This window comes from Orbicella franksi, chromosome 5 (assembly GCF_964199315.1).
Source record: "Orbicella franksi chromosome 5, jaOrbFran1.1, whole genome shotgun sequence".
Lineage (NCBI taxonomy): Eukaryota > Metazoa > Cnidaria > Anthozoa > Scleractinia > Merulinidae > Orbicella > Orbicella franksi.
The window spans coordinates 14734076-14756791 of record NC_138149.1 but is presented as its reverse complement, the minus strand read 5'-3'; the positions used below and the strand labels follow the sequence as shown (position 1 = coordinate 14756791).

General features: G+C 39.9%; 2 long non-coding RNA genes and 2 pseudogenes across 2 annotated transcripts; 1 reads left to right on the top strand and 3 right to left on the bottom strand.

The window, feature by feature from the left end:
- Positions 1–1275: 1275 nt before the first annotated feature.
- LOC145487010 (uncharacterized) lies at positions 1276–2314 on the bottom strand (annotated as a pseudogene).
- LOC145487009 (uncharacterized) lies at positions 2314–5212 on the bottom strand (annotated as a pseudogene).
- Positions 5213–12907: 7695 nt separating this feature from the next.
- Positions 12908–15909, bottom strand: LOC145488296 (uncharacterized). Its single transcript, XR_014049493.1, has 2 exons — positions 15139–15909; positions 12908–14092 (listed from the first exon to the last, which is right to left on the bottom strand). It is a non-coding gene; the product is annotated as an uncharacterized LOC145488296 (long non-coding RNA).
- A 2065-nt stretch (positions 15910–17974) lies between these two features.
- Positions 17975–19980, top strand: LOC145487445 (uncharacterized). Its single transcript, XR_014049407.1, has 2 exons — positions 17975–18339; positions 19607–19980. It is a non-coding gene; the product is annotated as an uncharacterized LOC145487445 (long non-coding RNA).
- The last annotated feature ends 2736 nt before the right edge of the window (positions 19981–22716 follow it).

The window sequence follows — 22716 nt, the reverse complement described above, 5'->3', positions numbered from 1 at the left end:
TTGAGCGGAGATCGGCTGTTTACCAAATTAGAATAAGGGTGTGATTTTGATTTGCTTCAAGATATTTCAACTCGATTAATTTACAGTCCTTTAACGTCCTTGATGCTAAAAAGCATACCAAGTTGACACATTATTGTGTCTTAACGAACTTAAAGCGTTTTGGTGAATCGAAAACATTAAGGTTCCAGGAAATCTCTTGCGTTTGTTATGACAACCATTCACGTGTTGTTGACATTAAGGAAATACACGGGATGACAAACCAGACATGACGGCGGACAAGAAATTAAACAAAGTTAATGCGCAATGGCTCGAAAACGTCTAAAAACAGTTTTTATGCAGTGGACAGTATGTTTCTACTGATAGCAGTGAATTGACGGGATTCTAATTAATGATAGCCTTTTACTTTCGCCATTGAAATTGATTTGTCTCTGGTTCGTGCATAATTATTGTGTTATTTGCGCCCAACACATTGACATAGATTTTCGTTTTTCACAAAGGGAAATACTGCGAGTTCGAGCATGAAACTTGGCATGGTATATCTTTAATAATGATATTTTAAGGCTGTAAAGTAAAATAATCGGAAAGTGAGGTACCAGATCCATTTTTATGCTGTTCAACATGACCTATATTTTGCCGTTATTTTTCACACGCTTCATAGCTGTTTTTAAAATGGTTCGGAAAACCACTATATCAACATATCTGAGATTAGTTTAAAGCGAGGAATAAATTAGAGTGGTTGTTCCACATTTGTGTGAAGTTTGAAGTCAATTGAGTTTATTTTAAGACTTTAGCAGCGCTTCGTCCTCGCACCTTATTTCGGTCATTTTATTACACGAAAAACCGCACTTTGACCACGCTTTGAAATTTTCGCGAATTTCTGAAAAATAAAAATTCGCTGGAACCTTTAAATATGATTTTTAGAATCAGGTCACCTAAGGGTATCTTTGGGCAAAATATGAGCGATTTGTCAAATGGGACGTTGACCGGCGTTTCTCGATCCTAACAGTCAGCCATTCTTAACAAGACTAACTACAATGCGACTGAAAAATCACGTGAGATATAGCAAGTATGCATGCTATTGATACTCGATACTATCAATTATCTAACAATAACATCCGCACGCTCTCGCTGAAAAGAGAATTAAATATTTTGAGCCGGAAGTCCCAAAATGGACCAATTCCCGATGTGTAACGCGATAAGAATAACACAATAACACAGTTCATTTTTGGCATAAGAGAGAAGTTTATTCGAATAAAACCTACAAGTACAATATAACTAACATATAAACCTCTCTGACCGCCAAACACCCAAAAAGGAACCGAAGAAAGAAAAAAAAGAAAAAAAACTAAGGAGAGAGGGCGAGATGCATACGCTGTGCAAGCTGAAGCTTGGCGGAAAAGGAAATTCTAAATATGATTTATAAGCATCGGACGCCCAGTCGCCGTAAACCTGAATGATCTCCCCAGGAACCCCTAAATGAAACGCCCACAAAGCAGCGCCGCGACGGAAAGAATGACTGCGAAAACGATCAGAATCAGGGATCTCCATGCGTCATAACAAGTCACGAAAGACTGAGACAAATTGAGACTAAACAATCGGGACTAATTTTCCCCCGGCCCCCGGTAAAACAAATGCAGGGGAATCACTAGGAGCAGGAACATGGGAACACACCAAGGAAAACATGTACTGGACAAATGGGAGAACCCGGCATCGATAACAAGGGTAATGATAAGTGCCGTTGCCCAAACTGAATAGTTTTAGTGCGATGAAAAGTAACTAACAACCCATCTGTAGTAAAAACAATATCGGAACGTCTTAGACAAAAAGAAGCATGCATACGGCTACGTGACCTAGGAACAATGTTAGATACCCTGGTCAGCAGAAAAAGGGTGAACAAAAAAGCAGCGCAATAGGAGACAAGACTAGGGTCCTGAAGGTTCACCTGGGACACCAACTTGCAAAGAATGGCAGGGGTGATGGGGGGTGCACGAGAGGGAACATGCTGGGCTAAACGCTCTAATCCACATAAGGTGATACGTAACTCGTAACTAGTAAATTGAGATATTGAATGCCTGGTAATTACATGCAACAGTTTAACCCCACTAACATAATTTCGTACAGATGGTGGAGTCAATGAACGACTCATAAATTGAGCATAGAGAGCTAAAGTATCTATCGTGGCCGGAAGGGGCAAAAACTCAAAATATAAACAAAACAAGAAAAATGTTCTCCACTGAGTCTGGTGATTTTTATGAGTTCCTTCAGCGTAAGCTGCACATCGAGTAAACTGGAGCTGTCTGGGCAGACAGTGTAATTTAGCTACTGAAATGAAACACAAGGCTCAAGGTTAGCCACAAAATCAAAGACGTCGGGGGACAAATGTTCAGCTTTTAATTCCTCAAGCAGATGATTGTTAATAAGATAATCACGGTAAGTAGCAGAAAGATGCCAACGAGACAGATAATCTGCAACTCGATTGTGTTCAGAGGTTAAATGCACTGCGCGTAACTCGATCTGAGCCTGAGCAGTCGAAAACCAGATCTCACACAAACACTGAGGCGCAAGACTGGATCCTTGGTGCGACCTGAGTTTAAAACCGTCACTACGGCCTCATTGTCACAAAAAAACTTGAAAGCGTTGTCCGGACCAGAGATGACCCCACAGACGCACAGCTACCATAATAACCAGAAGCTCTAAGTGATGAATTGCACTGCAACGCTGTAGCACACTGTCTGGGAAAGGAGAATGGAAGAAGGCCATGGAGGAAATACCCCCACAGCCTGAAAGACAAGCGTCCATGGAGAAAACTGCATCTGGTGATGTCCATGGTGAAGTCGGAATAAGAGAAACTCCGTTATAAAGCGGAAGAAAACGTAACCACCAATGAAGATCTTTCTTAAACTCAGATGTAAGGCGAAGATGATCATGAGGTGCCTTCAAGCACCGCAAAAGTTCAAGAATACAAGACACGAACATAAGATGACCAACTAACGACTGCAACTGCTTTCGAGTACACATGCGCTTGGTGAGCCACAGCTGAAGTAGTGACTGTAGCGCGGCGAGCTGAGAAGAATCCACTGATAAAGTCATGTCTAAAGTGTTGCCCTCAGCACCCAAACAAGTAACTTTCTGCGCTGGAGGGACGGCTTTTCAAACGGACTCGTGTAATCCCAAGCATGACAAAAGATCTTCGAGATAAAAATACGACTTCCACACCCGAGAAGCTGCCTCCACGCCCATAAAATCATCCATGTAGTTCAGAACAGTAAAACCGGCCTCGGAACAAACGTAGCACACCGCAGATGTGATGCACTGACAGGCCGTAGCTGCAGAGCGGAGCCCCATAAGTAAAACTGTTTCAAAGTAGAGATGACCCTGCCAAGTATAGCCTAGCAGAGGATAATCACGAGGATCAACCAGAAACTGGTGATATGCCCGATGCAAGTCACGTTTATAAATATAACAACCACAACCAAGGCGAGCAACACAAGCAGCAACAGTGTCAATAGCAGGATAGACCAAATGGAAAGGAATGCATCATATTCGGTCAAAGAAATGCCATCAGTAACGGAGGTACTGAAAGGCCAACTAAGGTCAAGAATGATTTGGCGTTCCATACGATCAGATTTAGGCACAGAATTTAGAGGAGAAAGTGCCATTTTCCCAGACAAAAATGGAACAGTGTCAAAAGGACCAGCCACTGCACCACAAGCGATTTCACTGTCCAAATACCGAGTAACCACATCAGGGAATTCTAAAGCGCCCTTGTGTGTACGGTCATCACTGACAGGAAAATTAAAACTAGCGTAATCATAATTTACAGGCCACCCATACTGCAAATAGTCGCACACAATGTGGTCATGGTAATCTTGTAAACACTCCTGCCATTCTGGAATGTTAAGGTTAGTGAGCACTGGGCAATGACAGGAACTGTAATTAGGAAGACCAGAACTAAACACCTCCTCATGGAGGGTGAGCAGCTAGTCTTGCAGTTGTGAGCAAACATTGTCTGTACTCGGAAGAGAATAGCCGTTTCCTACGCCTGTGGAAAAGCGCTGACCAGAAACCAAAACCCAATCAGGATAAGCGAAAGGTAAACAATCAGTACAGAAGGTAATCTAAAGTCACGCTCAACACTTGACGAGTGATGAATACTGTCGTGATTGTCGGTATGGGCACTGTCTTGAGAGAACTCAAGGTTGTCACTAGCAGAAAAAACAGAATCAACACAGGCTGTAGAAGTGAAGGTACTGACACAAGAGTCCTGGACGACAGGAGAAGATGACAGATCAAGTGTCAATGGAGAACTAGCATCAAAATACGTATCACTCGAATCTCTAAGTCACGCATCTCAATATGGTCACGAGTACCAGACAAAAACGGAACATCTGGATTATCTCTATAGTCACAAACATTATACGAAATGAAACTGTCACTAGCTGTGAAAGGAATTGCAGAAAAGTCAGCAAGGAACTTTGGAAATGATGCAACATCTGGACCTGACGAGCGACCCAAACTGTCATGAAGTAGAGGAGGTAGGTTGTTTTAATTCAGGAGAGCCGGAGGACAAAGGGCAGTCAGGCGAAAATTCAGTACGTCGGGCCACGTGCCTATTGCTGATCCAGCACTTAGCGCACACATGTTGCAGCCATTTCTGCTCACCACGAATCGTACTGTAATGATCCTTTGTGTGTTTACAATTCTGTTGAAAATCTTGACAAAATAGCACTGCAGATGATGACATGGATGCTGATCGTTGAGTAATCCCAGATCGCGGCTGGAGACGCAAGGAGTGGCATTCCAAATGCGCAAAGGAATTGCCCCAGCGCAAATGTCCCTGTTCAATCTCTAGCAAAACAACGGTGTAAAAATCCCGAACGGAGGACCATTCATGTTGAATCGCTAAATACATCAAATCCTGTAGATGTGAAATGCGGGCATCTATTTCGGCGGCGGAAACCGACGAAGAGCGCAGAATGGCACAATATCCAGCCATAAATTCCTCGATTGTCAAATCATCGTACGAAATATATTTACTAACATGTAACAAACTAAGCTCGCTATGTGGCCAAATTTGAGGATGATGGATACGAGAAGTTATTTTGGCTGTTTTGCCTGATTTCAAGCGATGTGCTTGCTTACCCCGCTGCTTTCGGACTGCGTCTGATTCTTCACCATCTGACGAATGTTCATCGTCCTCTCCTGAACTGGAGCCAGGCCTCACAGCAGTCAACCCTAAAGTCGACAACTTCTTGTCCACTTTCCTGGATAGGTTACTCGCTTTTCTAAGGACGTTGAGAACCAGAGATGGAGTGGGAGTCACCTTCACCTCTGGGCGTTGTCGATCGGCACCGGAATTGTCGCGTTGCAAGGCAGATAACTCCTATCACAAGCGTAACACCTCACGCTCCTTTTGGCGCTGCTGTTGAACTAGTTGCGCCTGATGAATCTCTTTTTGAAGGTGCTGAGCTTCCAATGTTAGGGCATCTAGCTGTGAATCCTCAGATGGGGAGAAAGCAACCTGACTCGCACATAACACCTCGTGCTCCTTATCCCATTGTTGAGAAGTTAACTTCGCCAATTCAACCTCCTGTTGCAGGTTCTTCACCTCTAAGGTCAGGGCGTCTAGCTGAGAAGCAGCCGATGCAGAAAAGGAACCTGGCAAGAGGTCTTCCTGCACCATGGCAGTGGGCCCAACAGATGTACGGATGGTCTCAGTGTTCAGCAACGCAACGTTCTCATTAACTGTAGCCCGTTCTGGCGTGAACATCCCTGAGCCTGAGTGTAGGGCTGTGTAATTAACTCGTGGCATGGTGCGAAGAGATCGTGCAATCAACATGATGAAAATTTGGTTCTACTACTCTAAATGAAAATTTTGGTTATACTACAGCAGATAATGCTCTGATCCTTTAACCAGACTAACTACGGTGCAACTGAAAATTCACGCGATATATAGCAAGTATGCATGCTATTGATACTTGATACTATCAGTTATCTAACAATAACATCCACGTCCTCTCGCTGAAAAGAGAATTAAATATTTTGAGCCGGAAGTCCCAAAATGGACCCATGCTAAGGGCCGATCCGCACTAGCAACTAAGTTGTTTGTTGTTGCAAGCATGGCGCGTCATGTAATATGACCGTGACAAAATCGTAGCAATTTTTGATCCGCATTTGCAGTACACACATGTACTGAAGTGAATGACAACTTCATGACAACCGGCTGCTTAATTCAAGATCAAGTTGAAAAACGAACGTGATAGCGTGACAGTGACGCTTTGCCTTACATCAGGCCCACTAGAGTTTCAACCATGGACAACCACCAATTCACGAAACTAATATCGATTGTTCTGGTGTTCTTGCTCTTTAATATTATTTTTTTTCGTGGCATCACACACTCCAGTTTCAGATAGCATTACTCTTAAGCTGTGTAGATCAGATGAGTCGACTACAGAACAGGGCCCTGCTGCTTAAAGAAAACGAAGATCACGATTGACTGAGGAGAAGACAAATACTTCGTCGACGACATCCATACCACTGGGCTCTTCCTAGGCCTCAAGAACCGTGGTTTGAAATCCACTACAGAGACCTGAATGTTCCTGGAACATTTTTCCGAAGGCAACTTCGACTTGATAAGAGGACATTCAAGCTTTTGCTGAACAAGCTGAGACCACAGCTAACAAGAGAGGACACTGGAATGAGAAAATGCATATCCCCAGAGAAAATACTGGCAATAGGTCTTCACAGACTGGGACATGGAAGCTCTTATGTTGCTATAGGTCCTAATTTCAATGTCGGGAGATCTACAGTACTGGAGGCAGTGGAAGATGTTGTTGACGCTCTCTTAGAACTGAAGAATTTATATATCAAGTTTCCCGAAACCGAGTAACACATTATAGATGCAAGAGAAAGTTTCCAAATGTGGTCTGCTTTGCCTAATGTTGTTAGTGCTATAGACGGCACCCACATTAAGATAAAAACCCCAGTAGAAAATGGGCCCAATTACTTTAGTCGATACCAGGATCATGACATTGTTGTACAGGGAATAGTGGATGGAACTATGACGTTTGTTGATGTACAAGCTGGTTATCCGGGTAGCATGCACGATGCACAAGTGTTGCGAAATAGCAATATTTTTACTCGTGCAGAAAACTGTGAGATTCTTACAGGGCCAACAGTTACAATTGGTGGGAATGACATACGACCCTATTTAGCTGGAGACAGCGCCTACCCTCTATCAAACTGACTGTTAAAACCCTTTCCTGAAACGACGAATGATCCCCACGAGATAGAATTTAACAAAGAAGTCTCATCTGCCCGTATCAAAGTGGAGTGTGCATTCAGTTTAATCAAAAGCAGATGGTGAATACTGCACAAGTGTCTGGACAGCAAGGTTAGCTTTGTCAGCAAGATAGTCATAGCATGTCTGGTACTTCGTAATTTCTGTATACGGGTTGGTGATTTCTGGGATGAGCCTCCTAGTGATGGTGATGATGATGGGAGTGATGATGATAATGATGATGTATTTGGGGATGGAGAACATGTCAGACAAATTCTAATGGACTATGTAAACCGATTGTAAAAGTAAGAGTTTACCTGGCCAGTGGTGCTGATATACAGACACTGAAACTAGTAACGTTTTGTTTTTTAAAGCGATTTTCAATTGTATTATGTTTTGAAGTGTCACATAAGTCTTACAATATTGTGTTATAATATATCAAGAACCCCTTCCCAGTTGAAACATCTTCAGAAGGAAATCATACGATCTCATTTATGACTATTGCAATTGCTCGGAAAAAACCACAAAAAATCAAACAAGTTTCATCATAATTATCCCACAAGAGTCCGTTTTAAGGCTCTTTAATGTTTATCAGAACAAAACTTAAATGTCAGGCTGAGTTCACTTGTTATCTACTCGTGATCACACGATCAATCCTTGTTTTGAATTTGCTTTGTCATACCAGCAAAAAGCTTCATAAATTACCCCATGAACTGCACTTGTTGGGTTTGAGCAGCCTCCATTGAGGTCATTATACTCTGCATTGTATCCACCATTTTAGCTCCTTGATTTTCCAGGTTCTCCATGGTCTTCTCAAATTTCTTGGCCCTCTTGGTTTCCTCCTCTTCATTGAAACTGTCATTGAGGGAAGGCTTAGCAGATCTTTTGAATTTTCTCTCTCTTCTTGTCTACTTTGCAGCCTTTCCTTTTGCTTTTATCGCTTCATCGTCTCCGTCACCTTTTTCCTCGTCATGCCTCTCACTTTAATAATAATAATAATAATAATAATAATAATTGCTTTGCTGCTCTTGATCCCCTTGGGGCAGTGAGGGGCTTGGGTTTCCTGGTGAAACAACATGCTTAAATGTTACAGAGTCCTTTTTGCCAATAATCTCATTGATTTTGTCAAAATAAGGGCAGCTCTTCCTATTACCTCCTGTCTGCTTTCTGTTCCAGTTGTTCACTTTTTTAAATTGTGCTTTGAAATAGTGGATTTTGCGCTGGATCTGGTTGACACACCACAAGGACCGAAATCTGTTGTTTAAGCGCTCTAATATTTTTATCCAGTATCAGTGACTTTGAACACTCTCCAGCTCATTGTTATATTCTCCCGACAAGTCTGTGAGGAAACACTCTTGTGGTTCAGTCCACTTGTCGTAGGACCTTCGGCTTCCTTTGCTTTCTTCTTCTTCTTCGTTTACTGGTACCGGTGGTGAGTCAGATGAGCTTGAAGAATTACCCCAGAAATCTGCAGTATTTTGAGTATTGTGGCCATACTGGACCTGAGATGGAACACTAGACAGCTGACTAGATAAGGGATGGTACAATGGCTGAATAAAACGCCGATTTTCTTCTTCAAAACCCACTCTGGAAGAGTAGAAATCTCCAGCATAAGGAAAGGGAAAGTTGCCATCTGCCATTTTGCGTGGAATAGACGCGAAAGCGTAACCTTACCTTTTATTTAATGCTGCACTCCATAGCGTTTATTTGACATTTAGATCTTGTAATGTATACAAAAGTTGTTATTTTAACTTGTTTTGTCGCTAATGGCGTTCCTCAGAGGCAAGCCGATGGAACCCTTGAAGTTTGCTCGCCGCAGCACAATCTTGTTGCATGACGAAACTACGTCCACACTGGCGATGTGACTTGTTTGACAAATTCTGTCAATCACTGCAACTTATAAAAACAGACTTGTTGCTAGTACGGATCAGCTCTAAAATGTTCCTTCATGCTAAAATGTGCCCAATCATTCATACAATTCGCTATAATCAGTTTATTTTAAATCGTTTCATGGAATCATAGCTTTAGTTTATCTCTGATATTTTAAAATAAAACTCACTGTACTTTAAAATAATCATGATCATATAACGTATCAATGTGTAATGACAAGAAATCACTGCATTAAATCTCATTAAACAGTAACAAAACAATAGTTCGTGTGTTCAATTCATTATTCAGACAGTTCATTCTCTCTTACTATTTTCCATATGTGACCCTTCACGGGAAAACAGTGAATAAGGTGAATACACGCACATGGCACACTCAAACGTTAAAACACGGTAGCTGCGTGTAAGTCACTTCCCTCATAAAGATCAAAGCCATTGTTTTCCTTGGCACGCTAAAGACAAAGCGGATCTTGTGTACTATAGGTGGACTCGGTCGATATATCGGTCAACAGTCGACCGATAGTCGACCGATATATCGGTCGATAGTCGACCAATAGTTGGCCGACAGTCAACTGATATATCGGTCGATAGTCGACCAATAGTTGGCCGACAGTCGACCAATATATCGGTCGATAGTCGACCGATATATCGGTCGACTGTCGACCGATAAATATGTCGACCGATATAGTCTTAGTCCATCGATACTCGACCGATACTTGACCGATACTTCACCGATATTTGACCGACAATTGACCGACACTTCACCGATACTTAACCGACACTTGACTGACACTTGACCGATACATGACCGACACTTGACCGATACTTTCTGCCGTGTCATTATTATTTAAATTAAGTATCCCCGTCTGTCGATAAAGAGCAAACAGAACGCAAATAACAAACGAAAAAAAAATCCTGCATTTTGTTTCGTTTATCGAACAGATACGACGGCGAACACGCAACGCATTTCAGCGAACTAATACAAGTGATTTTCTAATTTCTTGCAACTTCGAGCGATAAAAACTGGCCAGAGAAATGCCAGACTGGAGAGAAAACCAGAAAGAGGGAATGTATAAATTTGGTGCGGCATACCAGATGCAAAAATTGCGGACTAATCCATCGAAAATATCCAAATGAAATATCCCAATCATTAGCTTCCTTTCAGCTGTTCTTCCCATATTCTCTTGTAAGCGTCACCAGTTTACAGCAATTTTGATTGGTCTTTCCAACAATACCATACCATTTCCATATTAGGTGTGCTACAAGGCGCCTTCAGCGAGAAATCAGTTTGTTCTGAACTCAAAAACTATTGGTGAATGAAACAACTTTTCAACATATCAGGTAATCATCTAATTTTAAATTCAGCAAGGAAACAAAACTTTAAGAACTTTGAGGTTATGCATCTTTTGGCGATGTATTAGAAAACATGCTAACAACTGGAAACTGTTTTTCAAAGTCAAGCGAAAATCACTCTATACCGGGTCGTGTTTTGAGCGGTTTCCCCCTCAGCTCACTGCAGAAGTCTATGAAAGCCATGGGCAAAAATTAAAGCATACTTAAATTGAACAAAGGACATAAGAAAACTGCTGTAAGACACAAAGGCAAGATAATATCTTACGCAGTTTATAGTGACTTACAGTAAACGTTGTTAAAGCTGTTTGAAAACAAGCAAGATGTAATTAAAGTTTGCCGCATCCAAAAATGTATCAAAGCGTACGTGAGCAATGAGGAAGCCAACTTACTGCAGCAATGCCAATTACGATGCTTTCAACTAATCAGTCAACATTCAGTTTTACTTCAGGTGCTGACGAAAATTCCTACTTTACTCGGGAAGAAAAAAGCCTAAATCGAAAAAAAAATACATTTTTCTTGAAACGTAGGCAAGCGTTTTATTAAAATCTAAAAAAAGTGTAGAAATTGCATTCAAGAAGGTGGTCAGCGGGGAACAATTTTTGTCCTTATTTTCAATATTTCGTGCTAACGGAAAACGCATGCTTATAATTCTTAAGAGTAACGTAAGAGTTGACATGATACTACAAACTAAGGATAAAACTGTAAGTTTCTTGCATAAAACTCAGTATTTTGTTCTAGGTCACGTTACATATTGGGCGTGTCCCGATGACATCATCAACTACTTTGCACCTACACACTAAAACTATTGCTAAATTTGGTTGAATAAAAACAAAGTTTTGTCAAGTTAGCCAATTGAATTTTCCCTAGCACTGCTTGGTCGAAGTTCTCGCTGCTTTACGCAATAGAGGGAGATAGCATGAGCACGCATGTTCATGGATTCTCCTTCCTTCTGGCTAAAACTGTGAGCTTCGATCAAGCAAGGGCAAACAACCGTTACCCACACAACCTTTCGGTATTGTAGCGTACGGTCTTACACTCTTGTACGACAACTTTTCTTCAATTAGATATAATGGTGAGTGTCTTCTTGTCTTCTTTTGAAAACATCTGTCTAGCGTAATTAACATATCTTGGGTGAGACGACCCGTTTAATGTGTTAAGTAAACCAATCAAATTGAGCAGTCTTTCTTACGGAAGGGTCTTTGTTATAAATACATGTCATACCTAAGTGCTCGGTCGTTTACCCTACCCAGTTTTTCAAGTTTATTCAACCTACATATCTTTTTCAATATATTGTTAATTGATTTATTTTCTATATATCTTTTTCAAGTAGATTCAACCTATATATCTCTTGTTTAAACCTCTCCCTTCTTTATTCTGCAGAACCTCCCACCAGTCCCCCCTTTAAAGAAAGGCGACTGCGCTTTGTTTTCTCTCTCCCAGCCTCTTAGTGGCACAAATAAGCCTCTGCGGAGGAGAGGGTTTTACAAGCACGAATTATAGGTGCTGCACGATTTGTGCGTCACAATAAACACGGCTACGAGAATCGCACCAAGAGCATGGAAACGTGGAAAAAGAAATGAATTATTGAGCAAAGCAATGTCATCCGAAAAAAAAATTATATTACAAAATTCAAATGGAAATGGTTTTTGAAAGCATGTATTTTAACGAAATTTTAATTGGCTTTCTTTCCAAAGGCAAGATATTTCGAGTGGTAAAACTGAGCTATTTAATTTGAGTGGATGGAGAAGCAACTACTCTCGCGCCAAGAGATTAGCACAGTAAAATTGTTTGTTTTTTCTTCTAAGGAGGTGTCAGGGTTTTCCCGAAAACATTCCTCTGTAGGAAAAATGACGCAAAACAAAAAATTGCTTGCAGCTCGCAAATTCACCTCAGCCCTCTCCTCCCCCTCTCCCATTCAATTTTCTAATTTCCGTCCATTAAAAATAATGATGTTAATGGTGATTAAGATAATAATTGCTTCACATTGCTTCACATCTTTCAATCATTAAATTTATTTCATCATTTGTTATAGTTTTGTACAATATAAAATTGGATGTGTAAATAATAATTATCAACAGTTTACTAATAGCTACGAATTTCGTTCCAAAAGCAGTAATTTTTGGTTACTCTTTTTCGTTTTCAAAAAAAGTGCAACAAACTTATTACATAGCATTCTGTTATTACGATGATCTACATTTAAAGCCTAAAAACTAAACATAAAGTAAAGTAACAACAAATCAAAAGTCTTCCAAAACTTAGTGATCTAAAACATTTCTTGGCACATATTAAATAAGGCCTTTTTACTCTAATTCATAACTGCAATTACTAGCCAAAATTTTAATCTGTTAATAGCACATTGCTAAAGTATAAAATAGAACGTGGAGCTTAATAGGGTAAATGAAGATAATTGATGAATTAGTTAAATTATTATTATTTTTAATTATTTTCCCAAATAAAAATCATCCTGTGGGTAAAAAGGGAGAAGCTTTCCCTCGCTTTTTAACCTATTTGATTGGGCGCGATAATCACTTAGCGCTTCCCTGCATTTTGATTCGATTAATTTTACCGACGTCTTACCCGTCCTTTCCGTAACAGATTGGACCACCCTCTCGTACTTTTCTTCGTCGACGACCCTTAATTCGCAGATGCCAATAAAGACCCTGAGGGTGTTTCGAGGGACACCGAAACGTCGCATGGCCTCCGCAAGGGAGCACTGGTTATCTTTCATTATTTGGAGAACGCCTAGATATCTGTCGTGGATCCCTTGCAAATTGGATCCTGTGACCAATCCTGGAATATTAGAAAGAAAAAGTCCTAATTCAGAATTCATTACCATTCGTTTCCCCAATTTATGAAATATTGAAACTTCACCTACACTAAATGATATGTTTGGCAGATATTTGTCAAATTATCATGTACATCAGTTTTCTTCTAGAATTAGCAGCCGCAATCGTATACTTACTCGTTTACATTCAGGCGATATTGTGTGATAGCGAGTTAGAAAGTCCTAAGCGGTATTACCAAACCTTATCACTTTTCACATAAACTTTCTAGTATTTTATATTTGAGGAGTTTAAAATAGTCGTCCGGCAATAGTTCGTAGAAAATTTTCAGATAACTTGTAAGAGGGTAGCAGAGGTTTATGCGTGACGCGTGATAAGGGCAAAAATTAGAGAGTGACGCGTGAAAATAGCGAGAACAGAAACGAAATTCGTTAATTTTTGACATAATCTGCTGTTTCAAGTAAACGTGACACGTGAGTTTCGTTAAAATTTGTGCGTGACCATGACCCCCCCGCCCCTTTGCTGCCCTATTGTAAGAGACGTACTATCTTAAACGTTCCCTAACGCCTACGTCTCTTTTCTCTAGATTTTTTGTTATCTGTGACGATCTGCGATACTAAAGTTAAGGAGGCAATGTATTTCCAACAAACCTGGGTGATTCTTTGAGTCCTTGTCTTTTTTTGGCTCCTAGGGGTTTGGTTCCTCATCTCCGGTTTCACTCAATTCGGTACCTTCGTCGGTATCTTCGTCCTCAACGTCTCCGTCTTTGCCCGGAAAAGTCGCCCGCGCCCCTACATAGCCAAATACAAATATATTAAGCAAATGCTAACTTAACCTTACTCGTGTCTCTGGACTGACTTAAGCTTCATTCTTCCAAGGCTGCGCCTCAAATAATGCCTAACATTTATTGTTCGCTAAATATCGATTGTAGATTGTTTCTACACGCAAACGATCCCCCGCAAAAAAGTAACAAGAACGGTGGAGATTTTACACAGAGTTAGGGTTAGGGTTAGCTAAAGTTTTGATAAGTTCTTCTAAAACTATATTCAGACTGTTAACATGTTACAAGTTCTTTCTGGTATCTTTATTTGTGCCTTTATTGCTCAAATGTTCCGCGGAGACCGTCTTAAACAACAAAACCCTGTCTGCAATTGTTAATTCTCAAAACTTTTTCTTAGAGATACATCAGTGTGTGACCAATCCAACATTTTTTCCGGCTCTTTTCGAAAATGTTCTGTTACTTTTCACTTGAGTCCAATATGATAAAACGCAGACACCATTTTTTAGCGCCTTAAGTCCGGAAACCCAGGATCAAATCAAATTAGTGAAATACAAAATTGGCTTTGAGTCATAGCGTTCAAAAGCCAAATCAAACGCTCGCCTTTAGACAGTATGAAAAATTCTACAGATCAATTTCTTACAAAAAGGATGGCATATTTAAACAGACAGCTCTTAAAACTTCAATTTGTTATAGGGTTTGAGGTATCTGCAGTTTAACCCAGGTGTACTACATCGTTTCGACGTGAGACACCCCTGAGGGTGAACGGTAAAAAACCTGAAGAACATACGCCCTTATATATGAACCTTTTTTTATAAGAACGTTGAAACTGAGATTTACCAAAATTTTAAGAACATGCTAAGAACATACCCAAGACTGAGAGTTAGAGAACGTCTATATTTTGTCGATTTGTTATAATTTTGTGAAAAATAGAGTGTAATTAATTTCTGTGCGTTTCGCGCTCCTACCATCCCGGTCATTCAACCTTCCACAGTTTGCGTACACAAAATTGACAAAAAGCGACGGAAACATACATTTGCGATAATTGTTTTTGCGTACCTTCTAGCTCCTCAACTCTTTGTTGCATTGCTGCTATGGTAGCTTGATACTCGGCCTCCCTCTTTTTGTACAGTTCATCAGATTGCCGAATCCGTTCTCGGGCAGCTGCGAGGTCACTTTGAATATCTTTGAACTTTTTGGCCATACTTGTCTTCTCTATCTTCTCGCGGGTGGCTTTATTGGTTTCCTCTACACTGTAAACAAATGATACAAAGTAGTTAAATCACAAATGCCTGTTTGAACGGATATCCATTGATTATCTGAACGGTCCTTTGTAACTGATTTGTTTTGTTTCAAGTTTGTTTGTTATCTATTTTCGATATATACATATATTCTTTAGTCTGTTTAAATCTAAATAACCTTGACGCTAAATCATCATACTAATAAGGTGACTAGCTTTAAAATATTTGTTTTGATTTTTTCATCTCGAATTGGCATATAAACATTATGTCTTACCAATCGTCCAGATCAACGGTTCCCGCCTTTCGTTTACTGGTATTCGGCATCATGTCCGCACTCTTCTTCTTGGGTGTTTCAGAGTCCATAACTCCACGTACTAAACTGGAATCTAAACAATTGCAACGCGTAATCGAGTCGCCGCAAAACTTGCATTTGTTTGGGCAATTGATGAGTGTGTGCCCATCTGCCAAACCACATATCCTACACTTCTTCTTCCGCGACTCAGCCATAACGAAAGAGAGTTCTGGTACCAGATAATATTACCACCTTACTTGAAGAGAGATATATACTGGCCAAGGTCACCCTTGGAGATCATTCTGTGACATTGTTGAAATTAACAATTGCCAGAGACTATTTTCTTTGACAGAAATTTTTTCAAGTTGTGGCTTACATTAGTTAGTTTTTATTTTGCCATACTGCTTATGAAAAAAATCATGACAAAATGACAAAAAGTACCAAAAAAGTTTCACAAAGAGAATGGCTGACTTCCAGCCTTCAATGTGCTGCTCAAATACGTTCACGTGCGTGCAGTTTACAAGCGGTAATTAAAAGAAGGAGAATTTTTAAAATACCTGTTATTCTTTGCATGGGGGCGTACATATTAGATGATCTTCAGCCATCTCATGATCAATGCTTCGTGTGAATTTCACACGCGCTAACCTTCTGTGTGTCACCCCACAATGCGTCGTTTCAGCTGAAGGTGTAACATGTTTAAAGCAGAATTAAATCTGTTGGCAACAATTACAAAGCAAACGTTTTGGTTCGTTTCCGATTTGGTTAAGACAGATCTAGTTTAGGCAAAACACAAACATCTAACAAGCAGTTTCAGTAGATATAATTTTACTCAGATAAAATGAGCGACCTGAAGTAGCTCTTTATTGGTTAAAATATATAACAGAGTTAAATCTTTGTCGGAGGCTTAAATTCAGTGGTAATCCTATTGAAGTATGCCGACTGTTAATCAAAAATGTAAAATTTCCGGTTTTCATTCATGCGCACAGCGATCTGAAAACCCAGCCTCAAACACGCGGCAGTTTCTTTTGATCTTTGGTGGTATATCCTGACTATCCTGCGCGTGGGTGTTTTTTCTCTTCACACCCCAAGCAATAAACTGTGAGCATTAAGGGGCAGACCATTTCACTTTTTGTTAAGGGGGCTGGTTGAATGATTTGATTTGGGCATTTTTTTTTCAAACCCTTTTATACGCAAGTTTTTTTTTTTCTCAGGGCATGTGCATGCATGATGTTTTCCTCCTTTGTATAACATTCTTTACGGCTCTGTGAACGTATCTGAATGTTTTTCCAGTGCACATATTATGGCTGGATTTTTTCAACATTCCCCCACCCTCAGTAATGAAATGGTTAGCCCCTTAGTGCTAAGTTCCTTCATGAACATTTTTACCCTCCTTGGTAAGGTCTCTGCGATAACACGGAATGAATAGTGCTGCTCACTAGTTTTTATTTCAACATTTGTTTCTGAGAGAAAATTGATAACAGACTTAAATCTTTGTCGGAGGCTTAAATTCAGTGGTAATCCTATTGAAGTATGCCGACTCTTAACCAAAAATGTAAAATTTCCGGTTAATATGCACACAGCGATCTGAAAGACCCAGCCTGAAACGCGCGGCAGTTTCTTTTGATCTTTGGTGTTATCCTGTGCGTGGGTGTTTTTCTCTTTGTTTGGGCATTTTTTCAAACCCTTTAACTGAATGTGACTCTGGTCAGGTTTAGTTTAAAACAATCGTATACCAATCAACTTAGCACATTTTTTTAGCAAGTTTTATTTCAATTTCTACTTTAAATATCACATATCAACAAGGGAAGCGACTTGGAAATTTGTTTCTGCGAGAAAAAAAATAAGTCACGTTTTTTTTTATAAAACGAGGAAGCCTGTACCAAAGAAATTCCAGAAGACTTAGGGTTAGGGTTAGGGCAAAATCCGATTGTTATTGAAGCTTTCATCCTTCCTTTTCTTAAGGTGCTAGGCTCGGCAGTATTTCTTTTGCCTTAAAAATAAAAAACAAACTTAGTCAGTTAGCGGAAATGGTGCCATATATGAACTATATGTTAACTGAAACATTTATGACAAATTCCAGATGTCTTTTCCTTGGCTTCTCAGTAGCAAGCGCTCTTTTCGGGAGCAAACTGCGATCTTTCAAGGACTTTTGCCATTCGCGTTAAGTGAAAGTAACGCTACCTGGAATGCCCAATTTTTTTCGGGATGAACTTGGGCCCCTTATATTTGGAGTTAATAGAGGGAACAAACTCCGTGTAATAAACTGGTTACAAAGGAGGAGACTTTTGAAAAGAAGTGTCAACTGTGTGAATTGTCGGAAGGCGATGCGGCTCACTCGCCATACATTTGGTGAGTAGTTAAACCCAATTTTTCCTGCTCAATGTTTAGAAAATATGAAAAAACTTCCTTTAAAAAATATATGTTTAAAACTTCAACAGGAGATGTCTCCGATGTAGACGTGCTTCCTCAGTGAGAGCAAATTCATATTTCGCTGGAAGCAGAATTTCTTTAGGAAGACATTTGCACTTTCTTTGGAAATGGGCACAGAGTGATTCCTTGAAAGTAATGGAGATTGAAGGGACAGCATCACAGAAAGTTTTGGTCAAGTTTGCGCGAAGGTGCCGGGAGGTTGCATGGGAAACACTACTACGCCACCCAATCCCACAGTTAGGCGACCCAGGCGTTATTATACAAATCGATGAATCAAAGTTTAACCGCAAGTCCAAGGTAGGTACAGAACATGATCCCAGGTGTCAAGGTTGCCTTTGAAAGGTGACTACAGCACCACAGGAGTGACACGAGTACCATATGAGTAACATACAAGTACGTACAGATACATACTAGTAACATACAAGTACGAGTACATTAGAGTCAGGATACGAGTACATACGAGTCACATATTCCGGCTTGCGGACAACATGTTTTCATTCATATTCCTTGCGCCAGTAGTTGAATAATCTAAAAACACACACGCAGTTAATTTAATAAAGTAAGTAATTTTCAGGATAAGTTTTTAATGTCCGCCCACCCTTTTAAGACGTCATCAACTTTTATAATCACGTTATAAATGACGTTAAGGAAAACGAGCAAAAGGGAAAAGCGGAGGATTTGAGCTTTGTTTCATCACTGTTAGAGTTCTTAGCATGATAACGCGCCAATTTTAAAGACACTAATGATTCGACGCTTTAAAATTCATTAAATAACTTCAAAAAGTGCTACCGCCCTTTTGTTTGCTGTGGGGCCCTTTGGTTTGCGCAGGGCCCTTTTCGTTTGCGGTGGGTCCTTTTCGTTTGCGGTGGGTCCTTTTCGTTTGCGGTGGGCCCTCTTCGCAAACTTCAAGGGACCCTTCACGCTCTCGCAGAGAAAACTTTCCTGAGTAGTAGTGTAACAGTAACACACACATGGATGATAGGAGTTCTGTGCACACCCCTAAGCAGAATTATTAAAATAGGGAAAAAAGCCCCCCATCATAAAACGAGCGAGCTTCGCGAGTGAGTTTTATGGTGGGGGGTTTTTTTTCCCTATTTTAATCATTCTGCTTAGGGGTGTCACAGAACTCCTATCATCCATGTGTGTCTTTCAGATGTGTCCAAGCTACAACAATCATTGCTGCACCCACCCCCACAAAGGCCGGGTTTGTAGCACTTATCGCTTCCGAAGAATTTTGAATTTCGCGCTCGGTGAGCTGGCTACGCGTCGGTGATTCCTAACCTTTTCACATGTCTTTTTAAAAATTCTGTTTATGACGCGAGTGTAATGGTGAGGTTATGTTGTGAGTGTAAGCGTTCTTTCTTGATATGACATGATAACTAAGTCGTAAATTTAGCCAGTTTCCCGTTACAGCCACAGAGGCAATCCTGTTTCTCTTCCCAGCAAACTTAGAATTACCTAGTTAATTTAAGTCTTGCGTTATGTTTTTCAACATGTATAAGAGACTGCCTGATACTTGTACATATATTTTAGTTTACTTCTTTTTTATTTTCGGCTTTTTCAGGTACGCACGTGCGTACAGGTAGCTACGCCCCTGTGGTAAACGTGGTCAACTGTGGGTAATACGCACGAAATCTACAAAGTAAAATACAAGAAATTGGATCTTTCTCAGAAATCTTCGATTTGGTTTTTACTGCTCGGTGTAGTCATTAAATCAACGGGGTAGTGTGGGGAGAAATCCCGAAATTAGCATTTGAGGGTGTGTGTGTTTGCGTGAGTCATGGGTGGGGGTGGGGACTTTCTTTGGTGCTTCGTGTGAGCATGTTGCTGCCTAAAATGGCAATAACAAATTAATAATAACAAATACAATTAAAATACTCGTTCCCAGGTTCATTATAATAATAATAATAACAATAATAATAATAATATATAACTTGTTTCGCCTTTGGACGGGTAGTTATTACCTATAAATAAATTCAAACATCGCTAATGCAATGGCCTAGCACACTCGTAAAGCAAAATTGCTCCAACAAAAATTGGTTTTATGATATACACAGTTTTGCTGTGCCGAAGTTAATTCTACTTGCGTGTTATTTAATCTGTGAGACGGCTGCTCGCAGACGCTACAATGAGTGGTTAAAGAGTCAGTGGGACACCTTATTTTCCCTAATAGGCTACATTCGTGATTGCCTCTCCCTCCCACCCCCGGTGCAGTGTTGGTCATTCAATACTGCGGCTATATCTCAACATTGTTGGATGGGGAATGGGGGGAGGGTAAAGTGAAATATGAACTTTTGAGCCCCAAGGTTGTCATAATTGCTCCAGTGTCCCAAATACTCTTACCACTTATCGTAGCATACTGGAGTGTTTCTGCTCCATTATTCCTGATTTAAATGTTTTTTCAAGATTTTCTTATTGAGAAAACCCCTTTATATCATTTGAAATTACCGTGTTACCCGATTGGCTACAATAAGCGAATTGTGTACCATTCATGACATTCCTATGCGGATATCCAGAAAAAGGGGGTGCTTCCTTATATTTCGGGTAGGTGGGTGCCGCAGAGTTTACTGCTTAAACCTCTGCGTGTTTGAGACAGATTTGCTGGTGTTGTCGTCTTTTGGCAGCTTTTTATGAAGTGGTCCGTGTAGCCATATGGAGTGCGTCGACTACGTGTTGTACTTCAGGTAATTTGCCATCCTCAGTTGAAGGGATCTTCTTTGCTCTGTCGAGAAGGGTTCTGGCTACAGAGAGTTTGTGTTGGGTAGTGGGAGTCTTTAATGAGGATACCAACATCACAATAAAGTGGTTTACAGAAGGGTCCTCAGAAAATGTACATATATGAAAATTAACAAAAAATTAAGAAATATAACATCTAAGACTATATGTACAAAATTTGAAGGAAAATAAAATAAAAACAAATTATAAAACAGAAAATCTTAGAACATAGATGTACAAAAGCCTAAAGGAAATAATTAAAACGATACGATCATAAAACGGCCTTTTACGAGCCAAGTTTAAATGCCGTCAGCGATGTCTAATTTATTCAATATTCCTGAAACCAGATTAATTAACGTCCAGTGGCCCCATGTTCTGTTGGCAATAGATTAACGGGTATTATTTTCAGAGCTGGTATTATAACTATGAAATCGCGATTGAATGAGATTGCTATTTAATTAACTTACATATGTAAACAGCATGATGTTCCAAACTACGGCACACTAAAGGCTCCCATTCAAGTCTCTTTATCGCTTCAGTTGCAGATAAATGTTTAGGATAATCTAATATATGGCGAGTAGCCTTATTTGGTAAAACTTGTAGCTCAAACATTAAGGAGGCATTTCTTCTATCATTCCAAATTATATTCTCGTAGTCAAAAAGAGGTAAAATAAATATCTTAAAAAAGTAACTCTTGCACTAAGGGGGTGGCACTTAAAACGTCTCAAAAAGCCCAACTTATTAATTTTGGAAAAACTCAATGTGGTCAGACCAGGAGAACCGGTTGTTAATCACTTTTCCCAAGTACGTATAAGAGTCCACGTTATCGAGAGGAAAGCATGTCATCAGCAGAAATTCAAATGGACTCAACTTTAATTAGGCGAAAACTACTACCTAATAATAAGAGTTTAGTTTTATGACGAAATCAAATTATTCTCTCTTAGGTAGGTATAAAGTTGAGTCTCAACTGCCCTCTCTAAGATTTTGCTAATTGCAAGCAAAATTGAAATCAGCCTGTAATTAGATTACCCTGGGTGCCGGAGGGTTTTTGAGTCTAATGCGCATGCGCATTAGACTCTATGTAGTAGAAAAAAGCTGTTAGCAATCCCAAGGGAATGGTTCGGGATCGATAATCGTTCGGTGTAATTGTGCTTAAACATTTATAGCCCGCCTCATTGCGGGCTTGGTGCGGTGATCGTAATCCAATCAGGAAGCAAGGATGTTGTTAACAAAGCAACGGTCGAACGGAGCTCGAGCACGACACGCACTTGTAAAAGAAATTGTCATGTATGTAATTGGAATAAATGTTTTACAGTGCAAAATAATATGAATCCTCGTTTTCAAGTGTGAAGCCACTGAAAATCTTCTCCTTCCAGCTACATGTTTTTTTATAATCCCTGGGAAACGCAACGCGAAATCGACATCCTTTGATGAAAAAAAACCGGAAGTGACATTTGTGTTCTTAAACAAAAAATAACTTTGAAAAAAATGGAAAATTAAATAAGATTGTAGTCAGCAATTGATTGTTCAATTCAACTGAAGCAGGATTTCATTCACAGAATGCAACTTTCATTAAAAAGAGTTTTGTTTTCACCATTCAAGATTCAATCTAGAGATTGAAAACAAGACTGTAATCAAATTACATTTCGCACGGAATTTGCATAAATATTGAAACTTGCCAAAAAGTAGTTAAGACTGAATGAAAACTCGCTTTAATAGTGTGGTGTTTGCGGAACAAACAGAGACTGGATTTGACAACACAACGTTTTAATCCGCCATTTTAGATGGTCTCTTCTATTCAAGCACATGGTCACTTCCAAATAAGGAAATACCATATATGGACATACACTACATCCCTCCCTAACTTAATAAAGAGCTCCACAAAGTCTAATAAAAAAAACATATGAACTAATCTTGGCTCTTTCAGTTCAATGTCTCAAAACAAATGAATAAAATGTC